This window comes from Sinocyclocheilus rhinocerous, unplaced genomic scaffold (assembly GCF_001515625.1).
Source record: "Sinocyclocheilus rhinocerous isolate Xijiao unplaced genomic scaffold, SAMN03320098_v1.1 scaffold1175, whole genome shotgun sequence".
Classification (NCBI taxonomy): domain Eukaryota; kingdom Metazoa; phylum Chordata; class Actinopteri; order Cypriniformes; family Cyprinidae; genus Sinocyclocheilus; species Sinocyclocheilus rhinocerous.
In genome coordinates, this window is record NW_015658517.1 from 179,133 (window position 1) to 199,115 (window position 19,983).

At 37.3% G+C, this 19,983-nt stretch overlaps 1 pseudogene; it reads right to left on the reverse strand.

Annotated features, from left to right (window-relative positions):
• The window catches only part of LOC107722447 (pro-neuregulin-3, membrane-bound isoform-like), a 161,183-nt pseudogene that overhangs the window by 56,556 nt on the left and 84,644 nt on the right, over window positions 1-19,983 (reverse strand).

The window sequence follows — 19,983 nt, forward strand, 5'->3', positions numbered from 1 at the left end:
ATTTATTAGAACGAGTACATTATTGTTTATGGGCTTAAAAACAAGATGCAAACAATCAGAATATTGTACCTGGTGGGGAGTGCCCAATGTAAACATGAAACATATGCCATTACCTATATTGTACTGTGGTACAGTTATGGAGGCCCTTCATAATGCAGAGGTCAGCTGCCTGCTCTGCCAATAGTTAGAAATGGCACTATACTATGCAGTACTTAATAAACAGCTGTTTTACAAAATTCTGCTGAGGTGGAATTCAGTGCAGTCCTGTATCGTGATACGTATCGTGTCGTGGCCTCTGTACCGTGATACGTATCGTATCGTGACTTTGCTGGTGATACACAGCCCTACTGTATATGCAAATTCCAGTCTGTCATCTTATTCTGCAGAGGTGTTAAAACACATTAACATCTCTTCATTTACACAAAGTATTATTCTAGCAAAAAACACACTATACTGATGCCAAGTAGTTGAGTTGCCATATTCGGTTTCCCATACATTTTATATCTAAAACAAACAGCTGCATTGCAATTACATTTCCCATACATTTATTATTAAATCTCTCTTGCGCTTATATAGCTTGCCTGCCAGTGATTATCCCTTCGTCACATGTGCCTGAGGTTGTCGACCCCCAACGTAGCTCAGTTTTTTAATACAGTGTTTGTTTTATCGTGGCTTGTGGTTTTATGCATGTCAATCTTAGTTTTCCTACAATTTCTATCTCAGTATGAATCCTGTTTAAATAGACACACATTGCTTGTTTGCAGGGAACATGGAAACTCAGCGGAACAGTTCTTTTCCTAGGAAGCATCTGGAACAACTGCCATTGGTTTCTGCATTTAATGTAATCACACAAAAAAAAACTATATATATATATATCGATATTTAGTCATAATTTTCGTTGACGAAAGCAACACTACATTGTAGCAAAGTGTAATTTCTTCAGTGTTGTCACATGAAAAGATATAATAAAATATTTACAAAAATGTGAGGGGTGTACTCACTTCTGTGAGATACTGTGTATATATATATATAAATGTAGTTATATTCTGTAATGTCATGATATCTAGGGCTAAAAATCCCTGCATTGCAATCCCTGCAAGCACTGCATTGAATTCTGCTTTATTGCATGTTGTAAAATACATGCAGAGGTGAGGGACATGTTGTTGCTTGGTGAGGAGAGGTGGCAGCATTGGGGTCTCGGCACTCTGCAGCATCAAAGCTGACCTCCTTCACCCGGGGCTCTTAAAGGCCTGCTCGATGGTGCCCATCTGATGTGATTATTGAATGTTTATTCCCCTTTTCTCTCATTGTTAGTGCACTTAGAATGATTAATTACGCCAAGCTCTCTTGCTGACATCTCGTCTCACTCGGGGGAGAAAAACATGCTCTCCTTGCTCCTTTCCCTGTCTCTTTCTATCACTCGCTCCCTCAGTCCTCTCCATTCAAATCAAATTCAATTCAGAGAGCATTCCATCTGCCATCACGACCACTATATAATAACAACTACAGCAACGGTAAAACAGACAACAAATAAATAAGAATAACCATAAATTGAAGTTAAAGTACGGTTTAACCCAGACTACTCAGTAAAACATAATAGGATTTTATGTAGGCGGCACTTTACAACCTTCCTATCTATTTCTATACCCCTTTGTCCATCTCTTTTCTCATCCCTCTGTCTTTGTCTCAGCTTCCTCAATCTGATTCAAAGCTGCTGAGTTTGACATTCAAAGGGGTATCAATCAAATCACTAGACCACCACTTATCTTCTACATCTGCGGTGTGAAATTTTTGACACAGGAAAAGCCATTTTATTCAAATAAACCTGTTTAAACATGCATGCTTCAATTAAAATGCTTTGAACTGTCTGTCCACTATGTAAGTAATTCATTTCAACACCTAAGCATCCACAGATGTTCATCCTTTAAACCAACTGAGCAGCCAAAAGGGAAGGACAGTACCAGCAGGCGTGCTGTCTGCATTCAGATTTAGCCACCGAGTTGCTGCCACCTGACATGCTGTTCACGAGCCAACAGATTTTGTTTGTGATCTGTTCCATTATCTTGGCAAATCTGTATTTTAACTGCTTACCTATAAACTATACATGTGCCAATTTTCGGGAATGCATTATACTGTGGTAATGAACATGCACTGTATTGATATCATGGGCACTTAAAAGTTCTATACACCTTATTATTCAAATTGTTTATATTTTCTAACGGTTAAAATTTATAACACTGTGTGTATGCCGCATAAAACTTTGGTCAGCAAAAAAAACAGATGCCGAATGAAAATGCAGATGCTGAATGAAAATGCAAATTCACTATCTGAAGGTCATTGGCAAGTATAGAAAAGCAAAAATACAGCGGTTACCCCTGTACACAAAGCAGCTGGGCAACTTTCTGTTTCTGACACCCGTTTGTCATAGAGATTAGAGGAAATCAAACAATATTTACATGTTTTCAAACAGCCTTTCAGATTTTTCATTTTTTAGATTATTCTTAGGTGTTCATTAAGCAGCACCAAATACATAAAAACCCCTTAAACATTTTACACTTTTTTTTTTTTTATGTGTAATTTTTAGCTAAAACAAGCCATAACAGGAAAGATTAAATCCACAATGTTGGTTGAAAATTTTCTGATTCTGTATTACTGTTCTTTATAGTTGTGTTCTTTTGCACTTTAAGCTGTATTTACTGTAAATGATTAAAGTTATTTTTGTTTTTAAACACTCCAAAGAAAGTTAATAAAATAAAAACATGATAACATTTTGTAATGCAATTCAATACAATAATTGTTTCAGCAATTATCATGATATGAAAATTTGGGTAACACTTTATTTTGCAGTTTTTTTTGTTACTTTACATGTACTTACTATAGTAATAATAGTAATAAATACTGTAGTAATAAATTATGCATACTTACATGCAACTAACCCTAAAGCAAACCCTAATCCTAATCTTAACCCTATAGTAAGTACACGTTGTTAATTAATATTACTCAGTACTTAAATGTATAATTACACTGTAACAAGGACACTTGAAATTAAGTGTAACCAAAACTTTATACCATCACATGCCTACCATAAACGTAAGCACAAAAACAGTCTTTTTTTCCCATTCAGGCCATAGTCTCTGCTGTAGCTGAGACAATGCTAAGGTAATTTGCGTAGGATGTTTATATTCTTGATTGAAAATTAATGTATTTATGCATGCCATAATTATATACAGTCATGGCCAAAAGTTTTGGCAGTGACAAATTTTGTGTTTTGCAAAGCTTGCTGCTTCAGTATTTGTAGATTATTTTCCCACATGTTTCTATGGTATACTCAGTGGTGTATAAAGTACTTGAAAGCTATACTCAAGTAAAAGTACAGATATCTTGCCAGAAAATGACTTTGGTAGAAGTTGAAGTCACCGTTTAGAATATTACTTGAGTAAAAGTCTTAAAGTATGTGATATTTATTGTACTTAAGTACGAAAAGTATTTTTTTAATCTTAAACGTACTTAAGTATTGAAAGTAAAAGTACAAGTAAATGCAAAATGGAAAAGAAGCAAATAAATATAAAAAATGTTCATACACAGCTTGAGTAGCAAGATTGTGTTCAGTTTTAACTCTTTCTTCCATTTTGTATTTTTGGGTAAGAATAAGAAGCACTTCATATGGTACTTAGTGTCTTTCATTCCAACATAAGAAAACATTTCTGGAATCTGCATCTGAAATAGCATTTAGATGTATTTACACAGTTTATGTATCTCAGAGGGGACATGGATGCATTTAAACTGCAGTTACAGATGCATAAATAGGCCTAATGTTTTGTTTTTAACATAAAACGTTGAATACTGATATTTGAAACAATTTAAAACATGAAAAAAGTCGAAATGTGAAATTAAAACTGCCAGTAGGTGACAGCAAGTGGCTGTTAATGAGTGAGTCATTGAGATTCAACCGATTCATTCAAACGACTGATTCATTCAGAAACAAAGCATTTGACTGTGTTAATGAGTGAATCACTGAATCATTTATTCAACCGATTCGTTCAAAAAGCTGATTCATTCAATAAGTAAACACCATTGCTCGGAGACGCAAAACAGTGCTGTGATCTTTGTTTGGAACTTTTTTCATTAGCAAAATTGAGCAAAAACAAGCAATATTGTGTCTAAAATGTAAGTCACTTATTGCTTTACTGAACTTGTATAAAATGATCATTAAATGTGTTCATGCTGATATCTGCAGAAAAACGGTACTTTGTGTGATATATAGATTAAGTTAACTAGAGACAGTCCTGGCGCTTGCTGGACACTCTGGGACGTCCTGAAGACTTCTTCACTGCAGTCGAACCTCTCTCCTTGAAGTTCTTGATGATCCGGTAAATGGTTCTTTCAGGTGCAATATTCTTTGTAGCAATTTCCTTGCATGTGAGGCCATTTTGATGCAAAGCGATGATGGCAACACATGTTCCTTTGGAGGTAACCATTGCTAACAAGAACACAATGATTGGAAGCACTTCTTCCCTCCTTTTATAGCAATCAGTCTGCTCTTACAATCTAATTAGTATGATAGTGATTAACCTGACTAGTTCTCATTCACACTTTCACATGTGCTGCTGACATGATTAGTCAATTAATGTTAGCTGGTCATTTTGTGTCAGGATCCAAAAACAGTGAAATTAGTTTTTTTGTGAAAAGTTCATTTTTTTGGCAAATTAAGTTTTTAGCAATTATTTAAAATGCATCTGCTCACTCTACACAATAATCTAGAAACAATGTGAATGAACACACAACAGCTTAAGCAGCAAACTTTGCAAAACACAAAATTTATGTCACTGCCAAAACTTTTGGCCATGACTGTAGTCTTACTTAGTTAACATCCTTCAGATGTTATTTGGGCATTAAAGAGGGTACAAGTGCGGCGAGTCCTCCCTAAAGCCATCGAAAAGGAGGAAAGACAGCTTCCTGGATTAACACTGTGTGTCGAGATCTGACAGCTTAATCGCCACTGCTTCCTCGGAAAAGAGAGAGTTTGATAAGAAACTTGAAAAAGAGGATATCGTCATCATTAATATGATTCATTTTGTCAAGTCATATCCCTTAATACCCCTACCAAGGTTTCCAAGATCCTGCTCCTGCATTATACATCTACGTCTTTATCATTTGTCTTCAGTGAAGTGCATCGAACAATCCCTCCTGTCAGATTTTCCTTGGTGTGAAATAGACACATTCTGTTTATTAATCCTAACACTGTAATTCTCCACTCTAGCACTCTTTCTGCCATCCTTCTAGACATTTACAGGCAAATGACTGTGATAAAATAACACAGCATGTTTTAAAATGTAATTAACGGATACAAAAGTATATCACATTTACTAATTATGAACATCTAATATTATGAGAAACCTGGCTTTCTCATTACCCCTGTTCACTTTATAAGTGCAATAAAGGTGATGGAAAACAATTCACAATTGCACAAACGACTGATATTGGAGGCACCCTCTCTGTGCCATGAACATTAAATTATAAACAGTTTATATTACTGCAATACTCGGACACAGCTCTATTATCTGTGTGCATATAATGAACACCAAAGGTCTGTCACCATGGCAATGACTGGGAACAACAATCCATTTAGTGGGATTGATAAAAGGCCAAACGGAAAAAAATGATAAAAGAGAAAATGAAGGAGAGAAATAACTGCCATAATATGGGTAAAACCTCTGATTACATTTACTGCATGTGCTCTACTGAACATTAGCCTGTGTTAAGCCTTTAGCCTGAGGTAGCGGTGGTTATTTAAAAAAAAAAAAACACTTAAAAAACATGATTACATTTTAGTGAAAAAGAGGCAGGCAGGTCTTGGGGCTTGGGGAGCAAAGAGAACCTCTGATAAGGCATAAAACTAAATGGATATTCCTAAACATCTGCAAGTTCTCATGGTATGGCTCAAGGCAAAGCACCCTCAGATTTACAGCTAGTGATGGAAATTGTCATATGATTCTGCATCTGATCTGGTTCCTTGATGTTTTTATTAATGATTCTTTAATAATATTTTTGATTTAACTGGACTGACACATTGAATGACAATTGAGCTAGATTATTAGATTAACATCAACAATGACACCACCGCCTTCTGTAGAGCCATAATTGATGAACTTTGCAACATTGACACAGTTATTGAACTAAACTGAAACAAAAATGAACTACACTGATCTGAATAATGACACTGTTATCTTCTGTAGAACTGCTTTGAAACAATCTGTATTGTATAAAGTGATACATAAATGTGCCTGGACTTAATGATTTTTTCACTGTCTTTTTAGAGGCACCATAAATGCAATACAATAATTGAGCTTAACAATATAGTACACAACAATACTAAACAAACAGTGTGTTAAAATGTCATTCTTTTATTTTTATCAAATACTATCTCATAATGTGTTAGCTACACATTGTCATATGAACAGTGGATAAACGACTCCCATTTAAGTCTCACACTTAGTTGTAAGCTGTATGCATTTGATTCACTAATAAAAATCGTTTCATTCAGAATCATCTGTTCAGCAAACTGACTACACTGATTGCACAAAATGTCTTTGATTTACTAAAAAGAACTGACTCAAGAGTCAGTCAGAGTTCAGAAATTGGACTACACTGGCTGAGCTGTACTGTATGTTTTTGATACCACAGAAAAGAGCCGACTCAATAGCATAATTTGTTGGGGAATTGGACTACTCTAGTTGCACTAAATGTCTCTGATTCTCTAAAAAGAACCGACTCAGAGTGATTTGTTCAGAAATTGGACTACACTGGCTTAGCTATATATTTTTGATTCACTGAAAAGAAACCACTCAATAGCATTGCGCTGTCTTTGATTCACTAAAAAGAACAGTAGGTTTTTGATTAAAAAAACGCTCATAAGAGTAGCTGTGCTGTGGCACCATTTTGTCGTATTGCAGGAGGACTTTTAGGGGCCATTCACGCTGAATGCGTTTTTGCCTTCCACTCTGGAACGCTTTTCCATTGTTTTTCTATGCAAACATATATTATTATGGTATCAGTGGAAGCATGCACATGCAAGAACCATTAACAGAACATCATTCGTTTTTGGCATTATTTTAAAAATGGAACCAGTTCTCAATTCACAGTCCATGTGCCAAGATGTCCAAAATAGACCACATCGTTCAGCATGACTTCTACTTTCATCTCACATCATTGCAGTAATTTGCACTCTATTTTAGTGATTTTCAGCATACATTAACCCAATCCAGTGCAGACAGTCTTAGTTTTCTTTGCATTTGCCCATGGATTAGTAAAAAGGGTAATAGCTACTCGGAAAGAACCATATGCATATCTTTGGGGTTTGTCATTGTTATTGAGGAAATGGTAAAGATGGAAAACATCTTTAATCTGACACACACACATAGGCTCACCTGCAGTGTCTGTGTACACCTGCCACTGTTTCAATGATGAAGCACTCTCCCTCATTCAAACAGAAGGCCATCTCCTGACTGTCTTGGCATGGCTTGAAGAACTCCGAACGTACGGTGGAGGTTGTGGGGGCAACTGCATTTGAAAGAGACACAGGAGGGCAAGAAAGATGAGGTGGGACAGAAAGAGATTAATCAAGATTAAATACATTTAATTCGATGAATCAAACACTAATAATCCATCCATTTCCATAATGTCCATTCCAGTGATAAAATTATGTCTGAGTGATTTCTCAATATTATGGCACGAATGGTGTTAATTGAATCACACGTTCAAGTACGATGGTTTCACAATCACTCCACTGATTTCAAATGAGCCCATGTGAGGACCAGAAAATATTCTAGAATCTATTATAGAGCTTATATAGGGTATGAGGGTTTAATGATACAGGCCATCAGAGATAATAATTATATTGTGCAATAAACTATTATATTTAGTTTTCGACCCAACATTATGGTACTCATATTTACTCATGTATGTACTAGATGTATTAACTTACAGCTATGGCTGTCAATACCATAAAATTAATAAATAAAATGAATTATAATAAAAAAAATTATAATTAATTATTAAAATAGTTATGTATAATGTGTTTATTATTTAATAAATAAAATTACTTATGACTGAGACCCCGTTTGAAAAATCCTTAGCTACATTACTATTTATTCTAATATAGTATTGCACCATCCCTCTTGTATGAAGCTTTGTGAATTCTGATTCATTTTAGAGAAACGGTTTGTTCTGATTGCTCTCTTCAACTAACCGGGATAAATCATATATATATATATATATATATACACACACCTGCTTTATCACAGAATAATATGTAGCACTTAACAAAATGGGTACTATAATGCATCGTCTGTTTAATATATTTAATTAGTGCTATTTATGAATGTAAATAACACGCTTAACCAAGACTGAAGCATAATGAATCATCATGCTGGTCAAAGCTAAATAGTCTGCATTAGCACCTTCCTGTTGTTGTGATGATTCACATATCAGGACTGCTGTTTATAAAAGACCGCCTGCACCATTTAATCTGGATCAGAACAGGGTTAGTCTGAAGAATCCGGTTCCTCTGACCCTTCCTCGCTTTCTTGACTTCAACATCTGCTGTGTTGTTAGCAGTCACTCTAAACACAAAACCCAGGCCTGCAGCACCTGGTACATGTTTACACCATCATACCGCCACAAACCATGTCCATAAGCAGAAAACAATGCACTGAAAGCATGCACACACATAATCTCCCAGACATCTGCCACAAGATTAAATAAAGCAGAGACGTTCATAAGCGTGGCAAAGACGCCGCTGCCCGCTCGAGAGCTACATCTGTAGTCTGCAGCTGCCAGCAGAGGAGGCAGTGCAAGCATGCGTCCAGGTCAAATACAAGGCAATCCAAATAGCACCAGACACCTGCAGTAACACAGGAAAGGTCAAATCAATCTGTTGTTCTCACATATTGATGAATAAATCTCAGGTCACTGGTGCAGAAGACGATGACGGATTAGAAAATTGTTGGAACAAGAAAAAGAGAACAAAGATACTTTGTTCGTTTGAGAAAGCTGCGATGGATGACTCCATTACGTGGAGTCACACGGTAGCCAAAAGCAAATGCTTTGCACCATAAACAATAAAATAACAGCGCCAAATGCCTTATCCTAGCCCTCAGACAGCAACCGACTGGATTTTTCATATCCTCTTGTTCAAGTGTCCATAGAAACGGGGGGTTTTATGACTCGTAAATAAATCATCTAAGAAGCATCGATCAAATGACCATTGATCTGCACATTTTGTTGTTAAAACGGAGGATTCTGTTGGGTAGATTATTAGTCTCATTTTTCTCCAGAGTGGCGTTTCAAACCTGACTGGTATACTGCTGCTGACTGGCTAGTCGATCTGCAATCAGCAGTGTTTACTGTGTGACCCAGGGCTACTTATGGACTGAATCTCTCACCACTACAGCTCTAATTATAGGTGCTCATAAAATCTGCCATATTGAGCCCATCCGCAGGCGAGGACTGGCAGAACATGCAATAATCATTGCACAGGACTATATTAAAAGGAAAAAAAAACCTGTATAATAAACACATGATCTCAAGGGGGATGCGGAAGTGCTCGGTGAATTAATGAACATTGCAATCGATGCTCTGGGATTCAGAAGCGCTATTAGTGATCAGCTTCATTTTAGAAGTGATCATTGATGAGTTTATTGAATCAGAGGTGCCAAACGCCTGCAGAGACAGCACTGAGGCATAGCACCCACAATGCATGCTTTATTCTTTTGCTTTCTATTGACAGGTTATTGAAACAGAACGGAAACCGAGAGCACGTGGGCGACGACCCCCACCATCCAGCCTAATTAAGTCTGCAGGGAGGTAACGATTTCCTCTGCCCACAACGGGCTTTGCTGTAAAGACAAACTTTTACAAATGTGACAAAATGTAACGCCGGCAGATATAGAACAAAGAAATTAATAAAGATGACTAAGCAGATCCCATTCTCCGAGTTTGCCATCACCAGTTGAGGCCATCAGAGAAAAAAAACGAGCGCATTCACACTGTGCACCTGCGCATTGGGACTCGAGAGCAATCTCTGCACATCAGACACTATGGTTTCATGGCCAGCTCATGCATGACATGATAATTGCTCAGCTTCTGGTTATTTAGTGATAAATCCTCCCCTCTTGTTATTCCAAAAATGGTTTGTCATAACATTTGATTCATCCCAGTTGCTTTAAAATTAGCTTTTTTTTTCTGGAAGGCAATCTACACAAGTAAGTCCCTTGATAAGGTGCCTGAGAAATCCCTGAGGGTTATTTGTCTGAATAGATGGTATGTAATAAGCTAATGGACAAAAATAACACGTCCACCCTTCATGCATGCTGAAAAAGGAAAATAAATGAATAAATTCTGCAGTGGGAGCTAATGTGAAATTGCAGCTTATAATTTCAAGTTACTGTAGTTCAATTACATTGAAGATTCCGTCAGCTAACAGCACTCAATATCTATTTAAATACTTAACCATCAGATAATTTATTTTATTTGCAATAAGAGCAGTAAAGCTGTTTGAATCTATCCAAAGATACTGCCACTAAAACAAGAAAACGCCTTATTTTGTGTCTTTAGACTTAAAAGAAAGTAAAATGTTGTGTAGGCATCTAGACTGGGACTTAAAGGCAGGGTATGTGATTTTTCAAAAACACTTTAGAAAACTGATTCGGGCCGAATAGCAAAACAAACTTGTAGCCAATCAGCAATAAGGGGCGTGTCTCCTCGTGATGTGGAGGAGAGAGCTTTCAGTGCATGGGACGGACATTAGCCGAGCCGAGCGACAGAAAGATAGAGATGGCGGATAAAAAAACAAAAGAGGAAAACGTCTGCGGAAAGATAAGGCAAGAAGTAGGACCCGTGTAAAATATTGGATCAGCTTTCCAGTGCTGGAGAGAACTCAAGGAGCGGAGGCCTGCGATCGGACGCCGAGGTTGCTATGTTTCTTCTCAGTAGGTGAGTAACACCGTGTCTACAACAGCTAAAGTCTGACTACACTGGACGCGATCAAACGACCGTTGAAAACCATTTGAAATGTGTGTCAGCACATCATAAATAGAACCCGGCAGCAGTTTTCTGTCGGGATTTGTTGCGCCGCGCCGCGCATCAACATTGGCTACCAGAAATCGCTTACTCTGCCTTTAAAAGAATAGTTTAAAATGAATTGTTTTCTGAACTGGTTCATTTAAATGAAGAGTCCCACTAACCATATCACTGAAATGAATCAGACGTTCCCATGCTTCATGTGAAAGAGAGAAAGAGTAGGCATGTTAACGCATTTGATTAATGCCTTAGCTACACAACTCTAAAATAAAATGTAATACTGCAACTGTCTATATGTGTGAACATGTATATATTCTGAGCCAGAAGAGCAAAAATATTTCTCAATGTAGTCGGGGAGACCAGGAGACCAATGTAGTCGGGGAGACCAGGGGCAATTGTAACGCACAAGATTTCTTCCATAACAGTGATGACACTTTTCAGCATACGCTGTATTCAGTAGTGTTCTCTCTCTGCCTGAGAAAAACAATCTTGTCACTTTATATAAAAATCTGATGCCCATTTTTATTTTCTGCTAAATTTTGATGCCTTTGAGTTTAAACGTGTCTTCTTTATCGATAGGTTGTTGGTTAAAAGTTGCAAACACTGTAGCTGGCAGCTACCACAGAGTCGGGGCAAATGCAACAACACTAGTTTTGAAAGAAAAATTAAATGACTAAATTGAAAGTGTTCATAATGCACAATTAACATTATTTCATTAAAACTATCAAGAGTACTGTTCTACTTAACTAAACAATTACTTTTAGTAAAAAAAATATTTTTCAAATAATAATTACCTAGGTCTAACTATGACTGAATACAAATAATTTCTGACAGCTAAAAAAATTTGTGCCAGAATAAAGGAGAAAACGGTTCAGTATTATTAGTATTAATGCAGTATGATATTAGTACTCTGAGGTGTGCTCTCATGTGAGGTGAAGTGGACGACCACTGTGACAGGGACAGTTGGTACACTCTCTCTCTATACTTACACGCACATGCACACACACTAAAACACAGCTGATACATTTGTAATAGCCTGAGAGTTCTGAAGAAAAATGTAAAAATGTTTTTAAAGTGCAATTGCCTTGATCTCTCCTGCTTACAGCAGATTAAAATTGTTCAAGTAGCTTTGAATACAAGAGCAAATCATAGGCGGTTGTTCCACTAGCCAGTTCTGCACACAATGTCTTGTATTATGTAATGTATGTAATGTAGCAGTTCAACAACTCAGCTGTGAAAATAATCAACCAATTTAAAAATCGCAGCAATCTCTAACTATAATTTATAATTCCCTGGCGTTCTCTTTCGGTTTCTAGTCCCAAAACACCCAAACTGAAGAGATGAAAGGAAAAAGGATTTCCCTATTAATCACTTCCCTATATCTGACAAACCATGCATATCCATGTGTAAAAACACACATGCTTTCTGTCACAGCAGAGACAGCCATGCACATTTACATTTGTAACATTTTCCTGAAAGCCTTCTCGTAATCACCCTGCTCATTAGTGTGCTTATGCGCTGGCATATCTCTGGGGAGACACCAGAATGAGCAGAGTTCTTCTGTGCTGTTTACTGCACTGCACATCAAACACTGCACACACACAGAGCTGGAAGGTCTTCTGGGAACCTGGGCTTAGCTTTCCCATCATGCACCGCTGCCCACTGCCCTGCTGCTCTCTCCTGAGTGGTGTAGTGAGGCAGGGAGTCTGTGTCTGACCGCTGAGCGTACAGAACTTCTGGGAACTTCCCGGCAATTCTGTGGTGTTTTGCATATTTTGAATAATGTATGTCAATATATTAGAATAAATTATGCAGCAACCCTCAACGGACACCGTGGCAATTGAATCGCCATTGGCTAGTATATTTTTTGTTTACTCGCCAGACTGAAATACTATACTAATATATATATATATATAAAGTTATGCCATTTTACAAACATATAAAATGTTTGTAAAATGGTACAACTTTTTAAATATCTGAAAGTACACTCTTAATATCAGTCAGTCAAGCAGTCAAGCATTATAATATGATAATCAAGTATTATTTAATAATAGAAGTTTAGTAATTAGAATTAAAACTTGGTAACCATGAACTTAAGACTTTCGCATATGCGAGTGATTTACTCGGAATGTAGAGGGTTGTGCAGGAAACTGTATCTGGTCTTCACTAACAAAAATAGTTATTAAGAGCATATTTTGTGGGTCAAGATCCTGGATTATACAATATTTAGTTCTGGTTCTCTAATTTGATTGGACAGTGACATCCCAGGACAGCTAATATACAGTTCAACAGCACTGGGACGTTTCGCCGTTTATATCACTTCGCTCATCCGCTGGTTAATAGTGTTTCAGACCAAAGTATGTGCAATGTGTGGCAAAAGTTGTGCACTTTTCTCTTGGTGTGATAATTAAAATGTATGCTATTCGGGCCAACAACATGACTGTGAGTGTGATTTGGCTATTATCTAATGGTCCAATAAACAAGTCAATTTTGAGTAACTTACTTGTTAGACACAGTATTTCCAGTTATATTCTTTATTTTTGTTCTGCTAGTTCCAATGATTCAAATTTAAATTGATTCAATGTCTCTATCTTGAACAAATGCACTTGTTTCATTCCTGTATGAATCAGTGTTTTGAACAAATTGGTTGAGTAAATGACTCAATGACTCACTCTAAGACAGTAATTTGTTTAATTCCTGACTGAATCAGTGTTCTGAACAAACTAGTTGAGTAAATGACTCAGTGACTCCCTCAAATACAGTAATTTGTTTCATTCCTGAATGAATCTGTATTTTTAAACAAACTGGTTAAGTAAATGGCCCAAAGACTCACTTAAACAGTCATTTGCTTCACTCCTGAATGAATCAGTGTTTTGAACAAATTGGTTGAGTAAATGACTAAATGACTCTCCCATACAGTTCATTCCTGAATGAGTCAATGCTTTTGAACAAATCATTTTAGACTGGATGATTCAGTGACCCACTCCACACTATCTACTGGTGTAACTGTATCATACAGAAAGAATCACTAAAAGAGTACTGTTGGGTTGTTATATCAGCTCTCTTGAAATGACGTTCAGCCAAATTCGTCAAATTTGAGAAACAGAACTAGATGTTGTATAATGTTTAAATATAGGAGTACAGCTGCCATGTGGTTACTCAGAGATAAATTAAATGAACTTGAACTCTCTGTATGAGTTGATTTATCTCTTGTACGCTTTTCACTATGAACAGGCCATGACACAAGCCGACTACGCACATGGTCACCTTTGACAGCCTCCACCTTGCCTTTCCCTCTCACACCTACACAGTGGGGCCACCTGTCATGGACAAATGGAGGTTAGTAGGGGGACTTGTGCGTAAAAGCATATGCCTTTACTGTCAGAGGGACAGCGGGCTATGAACGCTTCTGCTTACTGACAGCTCATGATGGCTGTACACACAGACATCTGTCACACAGTAACATCACGCCCTGTCCTTCACCGGTCAAGATGACAGGCCCTTGAGGCAACTTTCTGCAATAAGCCTGTTTTCTGAACTCACAACTAGTGCTGGGGAGTGAGAACTGGTTACATAAAAAAAAAATACTGGAACTGGTCTTTATGACATTCAGTTTTGTTAATGGCTCCTGAATGTCTCCATTCTTTCCTGCACAGGACTGTGCTGATACCAAATCTACAGCAAAAGAAATGATGTTTTAGCGGAGTTGTGGCTTTCAGTCTAAACTTAAATTTGATGAGAGTAGCCTACTACGTCATGTACTAAAATAATTGTTAGTGAAGCAGTTGTGAAGTGTGTAGATTTTCAGATGTTAAAATATTCCCAGCTTAATACATAGCCAGAACTGTAAGCAAGCCACTATGAAAACTCTTGTTTGTTCTCGTACCGACCCTTTTCACATGTCCGGCTTTGAATGGAAGTTAACTAAGCAGGGCAAACTTCTATAAATGTACACTGCAAAACTATAGCAAATATTTTTGTGTTCCATTTTTCTCCAACAGCATAAGAAAAAAAAACACTAATGCATTTTCACAACTTCCCAAATGAGAGAAAAAATATATATAAATATATATATATATATAAAGGGATGGATTACAGTGGTCAAAAGTATCATAACAGTCTATAAAAATCCTTTTTGACTAGCCCGACACAGCAGCATTGGCTCAATCGTGAGGCAAGAAGTTTAGGGCAGGACTTTGTGTTTAGCCACCCAATGGCAGGCAGGGGGCATGTTCAAGAGACCTGTATAAAACCAGTAATTGTTTTTGTGATTTCATGTGCAAATTGATTAAAAAAAAGTTTACACTGCAGGTTTAAAAGAACCAGAGTTGTTAAATTCCTTACAATTTCCATCCCTACTTAACCTACAGGGTCTGTTTGTGTTATAAAACCTGCAGAAAGCCAAACTCACAATAGGCTACTTTAACAAATGGAGATAAATGACGAGTACCAATGATCGCCTGAAACACATTGAGGTTATGGATTAAGTATATAGATCTACTAATGCCTTTAGTGTTGCGAGAGCATTTTTCCTCTGTCCTTTGAGCATTTCATTATGCTACGCAAATTAAAAGCTTTCACCTCTGAATTACAGTTAAGATGAAAATGATGATTTATTTCCAAAAAGGACAAAGCTAGAGAGTGCTACAGGGCTTACTTTTATAAGACATGATGCTACTGAAAATCATTTTTGGTCATGAATATAGCACATTTTAATCTGTTCATAGAGCCAACCATGAAAATTTTCTTTCTTTCTTTCTTTCTTTCTTTCTTTCTTTCGTTCTGTCTTTCTTTCTTTCTTTTTCTTTCTCTTTCTACCCATGTTTCATTTAGATATTCCTGCAGTTCAGAAAGCTCAGATGACAGCATGTATGAGGCAAGCAAAACTGCAACAAACTCGTATAATGGATCGCTGCACCAGCACAGCACCTTTACATATCATACAGTTGAAGTTTCGAAGTAAACAGTGATTTTTCGCGCTGTGCTTGTATTAACATCATCACAATGGATCTCCTGGTCAGTCTCAATGTAAGAGGTCTGAAGTAGCATATTTGCTAAAGTAGGGACGATTGATGTTGAACATTAAGGAAGTAAGAAAATCTGGACTGAATGGCATAAAACCCACTTATTCTAACGGAAGTACTTTTTTTGTATTCAGTGAAAACCCTTTTGATAGATACCATAGAGAATATATCGCAGCATGCCTTCCACATTGGGTAAATATTTAAAGATGCAGCAAAGTTCATTACAACAGTCTACAATAACCATACTTGAACAAGAGAAAACCAAGGGAAGACAATTTGTTTCTTTGTTAAGAAGAGTTGAAAGTGTCTAGACAGATGACTTCCCCTGAGAGGAAAAGGAGACTGACTCATTAAATCCCCCTGCGAGGCAAAGACAGGGAAAACTTAAGACAGATTAATGCCAGAAACAAGACCCATTACCGCTCTGAACAGAAAAAAAAAAAGACAGAATAACTCTCAGAAAAGGGTGCGATCTAGAAAGGTGAATGGACTCGTCTTAGCACTTCCTCTGGAAACAATGATAGCCATGGCAGAACAAAGTGTGCCTGACTAAATGCAAGTGACAATTAAGACAAAACTAGTGGCCTGGAGGAGTTAAATGATAGTCTAGCCATTTACTGCCATGGCAAAAACATATTCAAAATACAAAATCATGATGGACTGGACAAGGAACGTATCTAAATGGTTTTAGCGCACTAAAAGCAAACATCCTTAATTAAGTGAAATGTCTCACATGCATTAGTAAATTATAAAAGGCAAATTATGTGCTTTCACAACCTCCACTATGATAGTCCATAAATTACTTTGAACTGCACAACTTGAAATGGTATGGTATTATTAATTAATGGTATGGTATTATTAAGCCTTCCATTCATAAGCAGGAAACATCTCCCAATGCCACAAAAAGAGGGTCCTAATCTTCCCTGAATGAAAGAAAATAGATGATGTAGACTAGATGCATATTAGTGCAGATTGTATGCTTTTAACGAACAAGGGGGTGGATTTCCATCTAGTCTCTAAAAAGCTATTAACTTCATTACCTGTTCAGGACTCGCAAAATCGCTAGCCCGACGTCCCGGGGCAACTGTCCCAGCAGGCACCAGACGTCTATGTAACGTCAGGTTGACGTTGGACATGACGTCAGACAGACGTTGCATTTTGGTTGAAAATGAAAATCGGGTTGACGTCAATATTTGACGTTGACTTAACATTGGATTTTGGTTACACAACCTAAAAACAACAAAATATCAACGTCAGCTGACGTCGGTATTGGTCATCAATTTAACATTGACATTAGACGTTGAATTTACATTGAATTTTGGTCACCCGACGTCGCAACCGAAATTTAACCAAATATCAGCGTCTTATGACGTGTGCCTGCTGGGGTGTTTTCCAGTCGGGCTACCAAAATGTATCACCACCCTGCCCGACGGGCTATCTTGAACAGTTATATGAAATTCCTTCCTTGATTTGCCTTGTTCACTAGCTTGTAGGGGTAAAACGGATCGTAGTTGATCATTTGCACACGTTTCTAAGTCTTGCCGTTTTAAACATTCGTGTTTTAAACCATTCACGCGCATTCGGAGCCGTGCACACTCATTCAAAGCGCGCACAGAGAGCTGCATTTCAGACAATGCGCGTACACAGAATCGATTCCTCTTTCGCATATCCTTGCATCTGAATGAACACATACACACAAAATTATCTCAAAATAACTGTCTTGGCAAGTATTCTCGTAAACACAGTCGGTTATGCCTTAAGTGAACGTAAACAGTGGAGAAAGAAATCTCAAGTGCATCATTATATTGGATCCGTGCACGCATCATTATATTGGATCCCTGCATTCGGTCTTAAAGGGGAAGCAGCCTATAAATACCTGCTGTTCCATAAGCGCCACCTGCTGTCAGAGAGTGACATTTGCGTCTCATTCACAAAGGTAAAATCAGACCATTCTGTTTTTTGCTTCAAATTTCGAAATTATACAATCTAATTGCAATCTAAATAACATGTATTTAGCATCTTTGTTTGGATCATGATTAAAATGCAGTGGTTGCCTCTGATTTTAAATGGAAAAAGCACAGCCAAAGCCTTAGTTTGTTTATATGAAGAGATTTATTTTATTTGTATTATTAAATTATTTGATTTAGGATTTGTTTTAAAATTTCACGTTAGTTTTATTATTTGACATATTTCAATTTCACAAATAAATGTGCTGCATTTTGTTGGAGAAATAATAAAAGGACACCTTTTCATTTATAATTTGTCTTAAATCTCATTTTGTTAAAAAGAAAAATTTTAAGAGAAAATTATAATGTGAAATCAGTATCATGAATCGTATTGCATCGCATCGTGAGTTGAGTGAATTGTTACATCCCTATATGCTACTAGTTTTTGCTGTTGTATCAAAGAAGTATTCTATTATTTAAATAATAAAGAACCATATTTTTTTTGCTCATCTGCAAAATGACCTGATCTGTTATTCAAAATCTGATATGATAATGCGATCCGAGCCGTGGGTTTTGTGATCCGTTGCACCCCTACTCTCTTGACTTGTTATTTGAAGAAAAAAAGCGATCAATGACGTTTTTAATCATGCTGATTTGTCCGCAGTGAATTTCAGCCAATGTCTTTTTTTTTTTATATTCGGGCTACTTAAATTCATTTTGGGCTACCAAAATCTGAAGAATGGCGTCTTATGACGTGTGCCTGCTGGGGTGTTTTCCAGTCGGGCTACCAAAATGTATCACCACCCTGCCCGACGGGCTATCTTGAACAGTTATATGAAATTCCTTCCTTGATTTGTGTTGTTCACTAGCTTGTAGGGGTAAAACGGATCATAGTTGATTGTTTCCACGTGTTTCTCAGCCAATGTCATTTTTTTTTATATTCGGGCTACTTAAATTCATTTTGGGCTACCAAAATCTGAAGAATGTCTGCCCGAAGCGCTACCAGCAATTTTTAAATTTTGCGAGCCCTGCTGTTGATCATGTGACAAAAACAAAAAGTTGTCCATAATGCGATTAATGTTTTGTTTTTAAAAAAGGTTTGAAAAGCCATGAAGTTTGATGGTTTATTCCAACAGTCAGACAAATAGAACTATAGACAGAACGATAGGTAGAACAATAAATTGACAGACAGACAGATAGATGATAGACAGATAGATAGACAGAGAGCTAGATGAACAGAGCTCAAAACTGAGTGGTACAAGATTCTCTGTACTTATCAAACAAAAGCCATTAATTGATATTTTATAGCACATTATCCTCGCAATGTGCTGATGTCCTGCGGCAGGAACACGAGCATTAAAATCCTCGACACTGGAGATCCAGATTACACACTATTGTCTTTTATGAGGTCTTTCTGCATAAGGCAACAAACCCAGGACCCTTTAGCCTCCCCAAGTATCCTGATGTACTGCAGATTTGGCCAGTTATTCATCATTTGAGCTGCTCAAATTGCTCTGCCTCCCACACTCTCAAAACGTCAAACTGATTCATGTATTCATTATCCAGCACCGAAGATGCATGCCTATGCTCGCACACACTCTCTCTCTCTCTCCCTCTCTCTCTCCTGGTCTCTATATCTTGCTATTCTTATTCGTCTTCCTCTTTATCTCCCTCTGTCTCTTGTTCTCCTACATTCACACAAAGCTACTTTATGTTTCTGCTTGGTCTCATGTTTCTCCATAAGAGGAGGAGTTATAATGAGCCATATCTCTGAAGACATAGTAGATAACAGACTTCTCCTGCGAACGCAACCAATAAGCTTAACCTGCTACTGTAGTGAAGGTGATCTACTGCTTTGCACATGCATCTTGGGTAGATCTCCTAACATGCTGCAGCACATGTTTCACAGACCACACTGGGTGTTTGACCAGAGT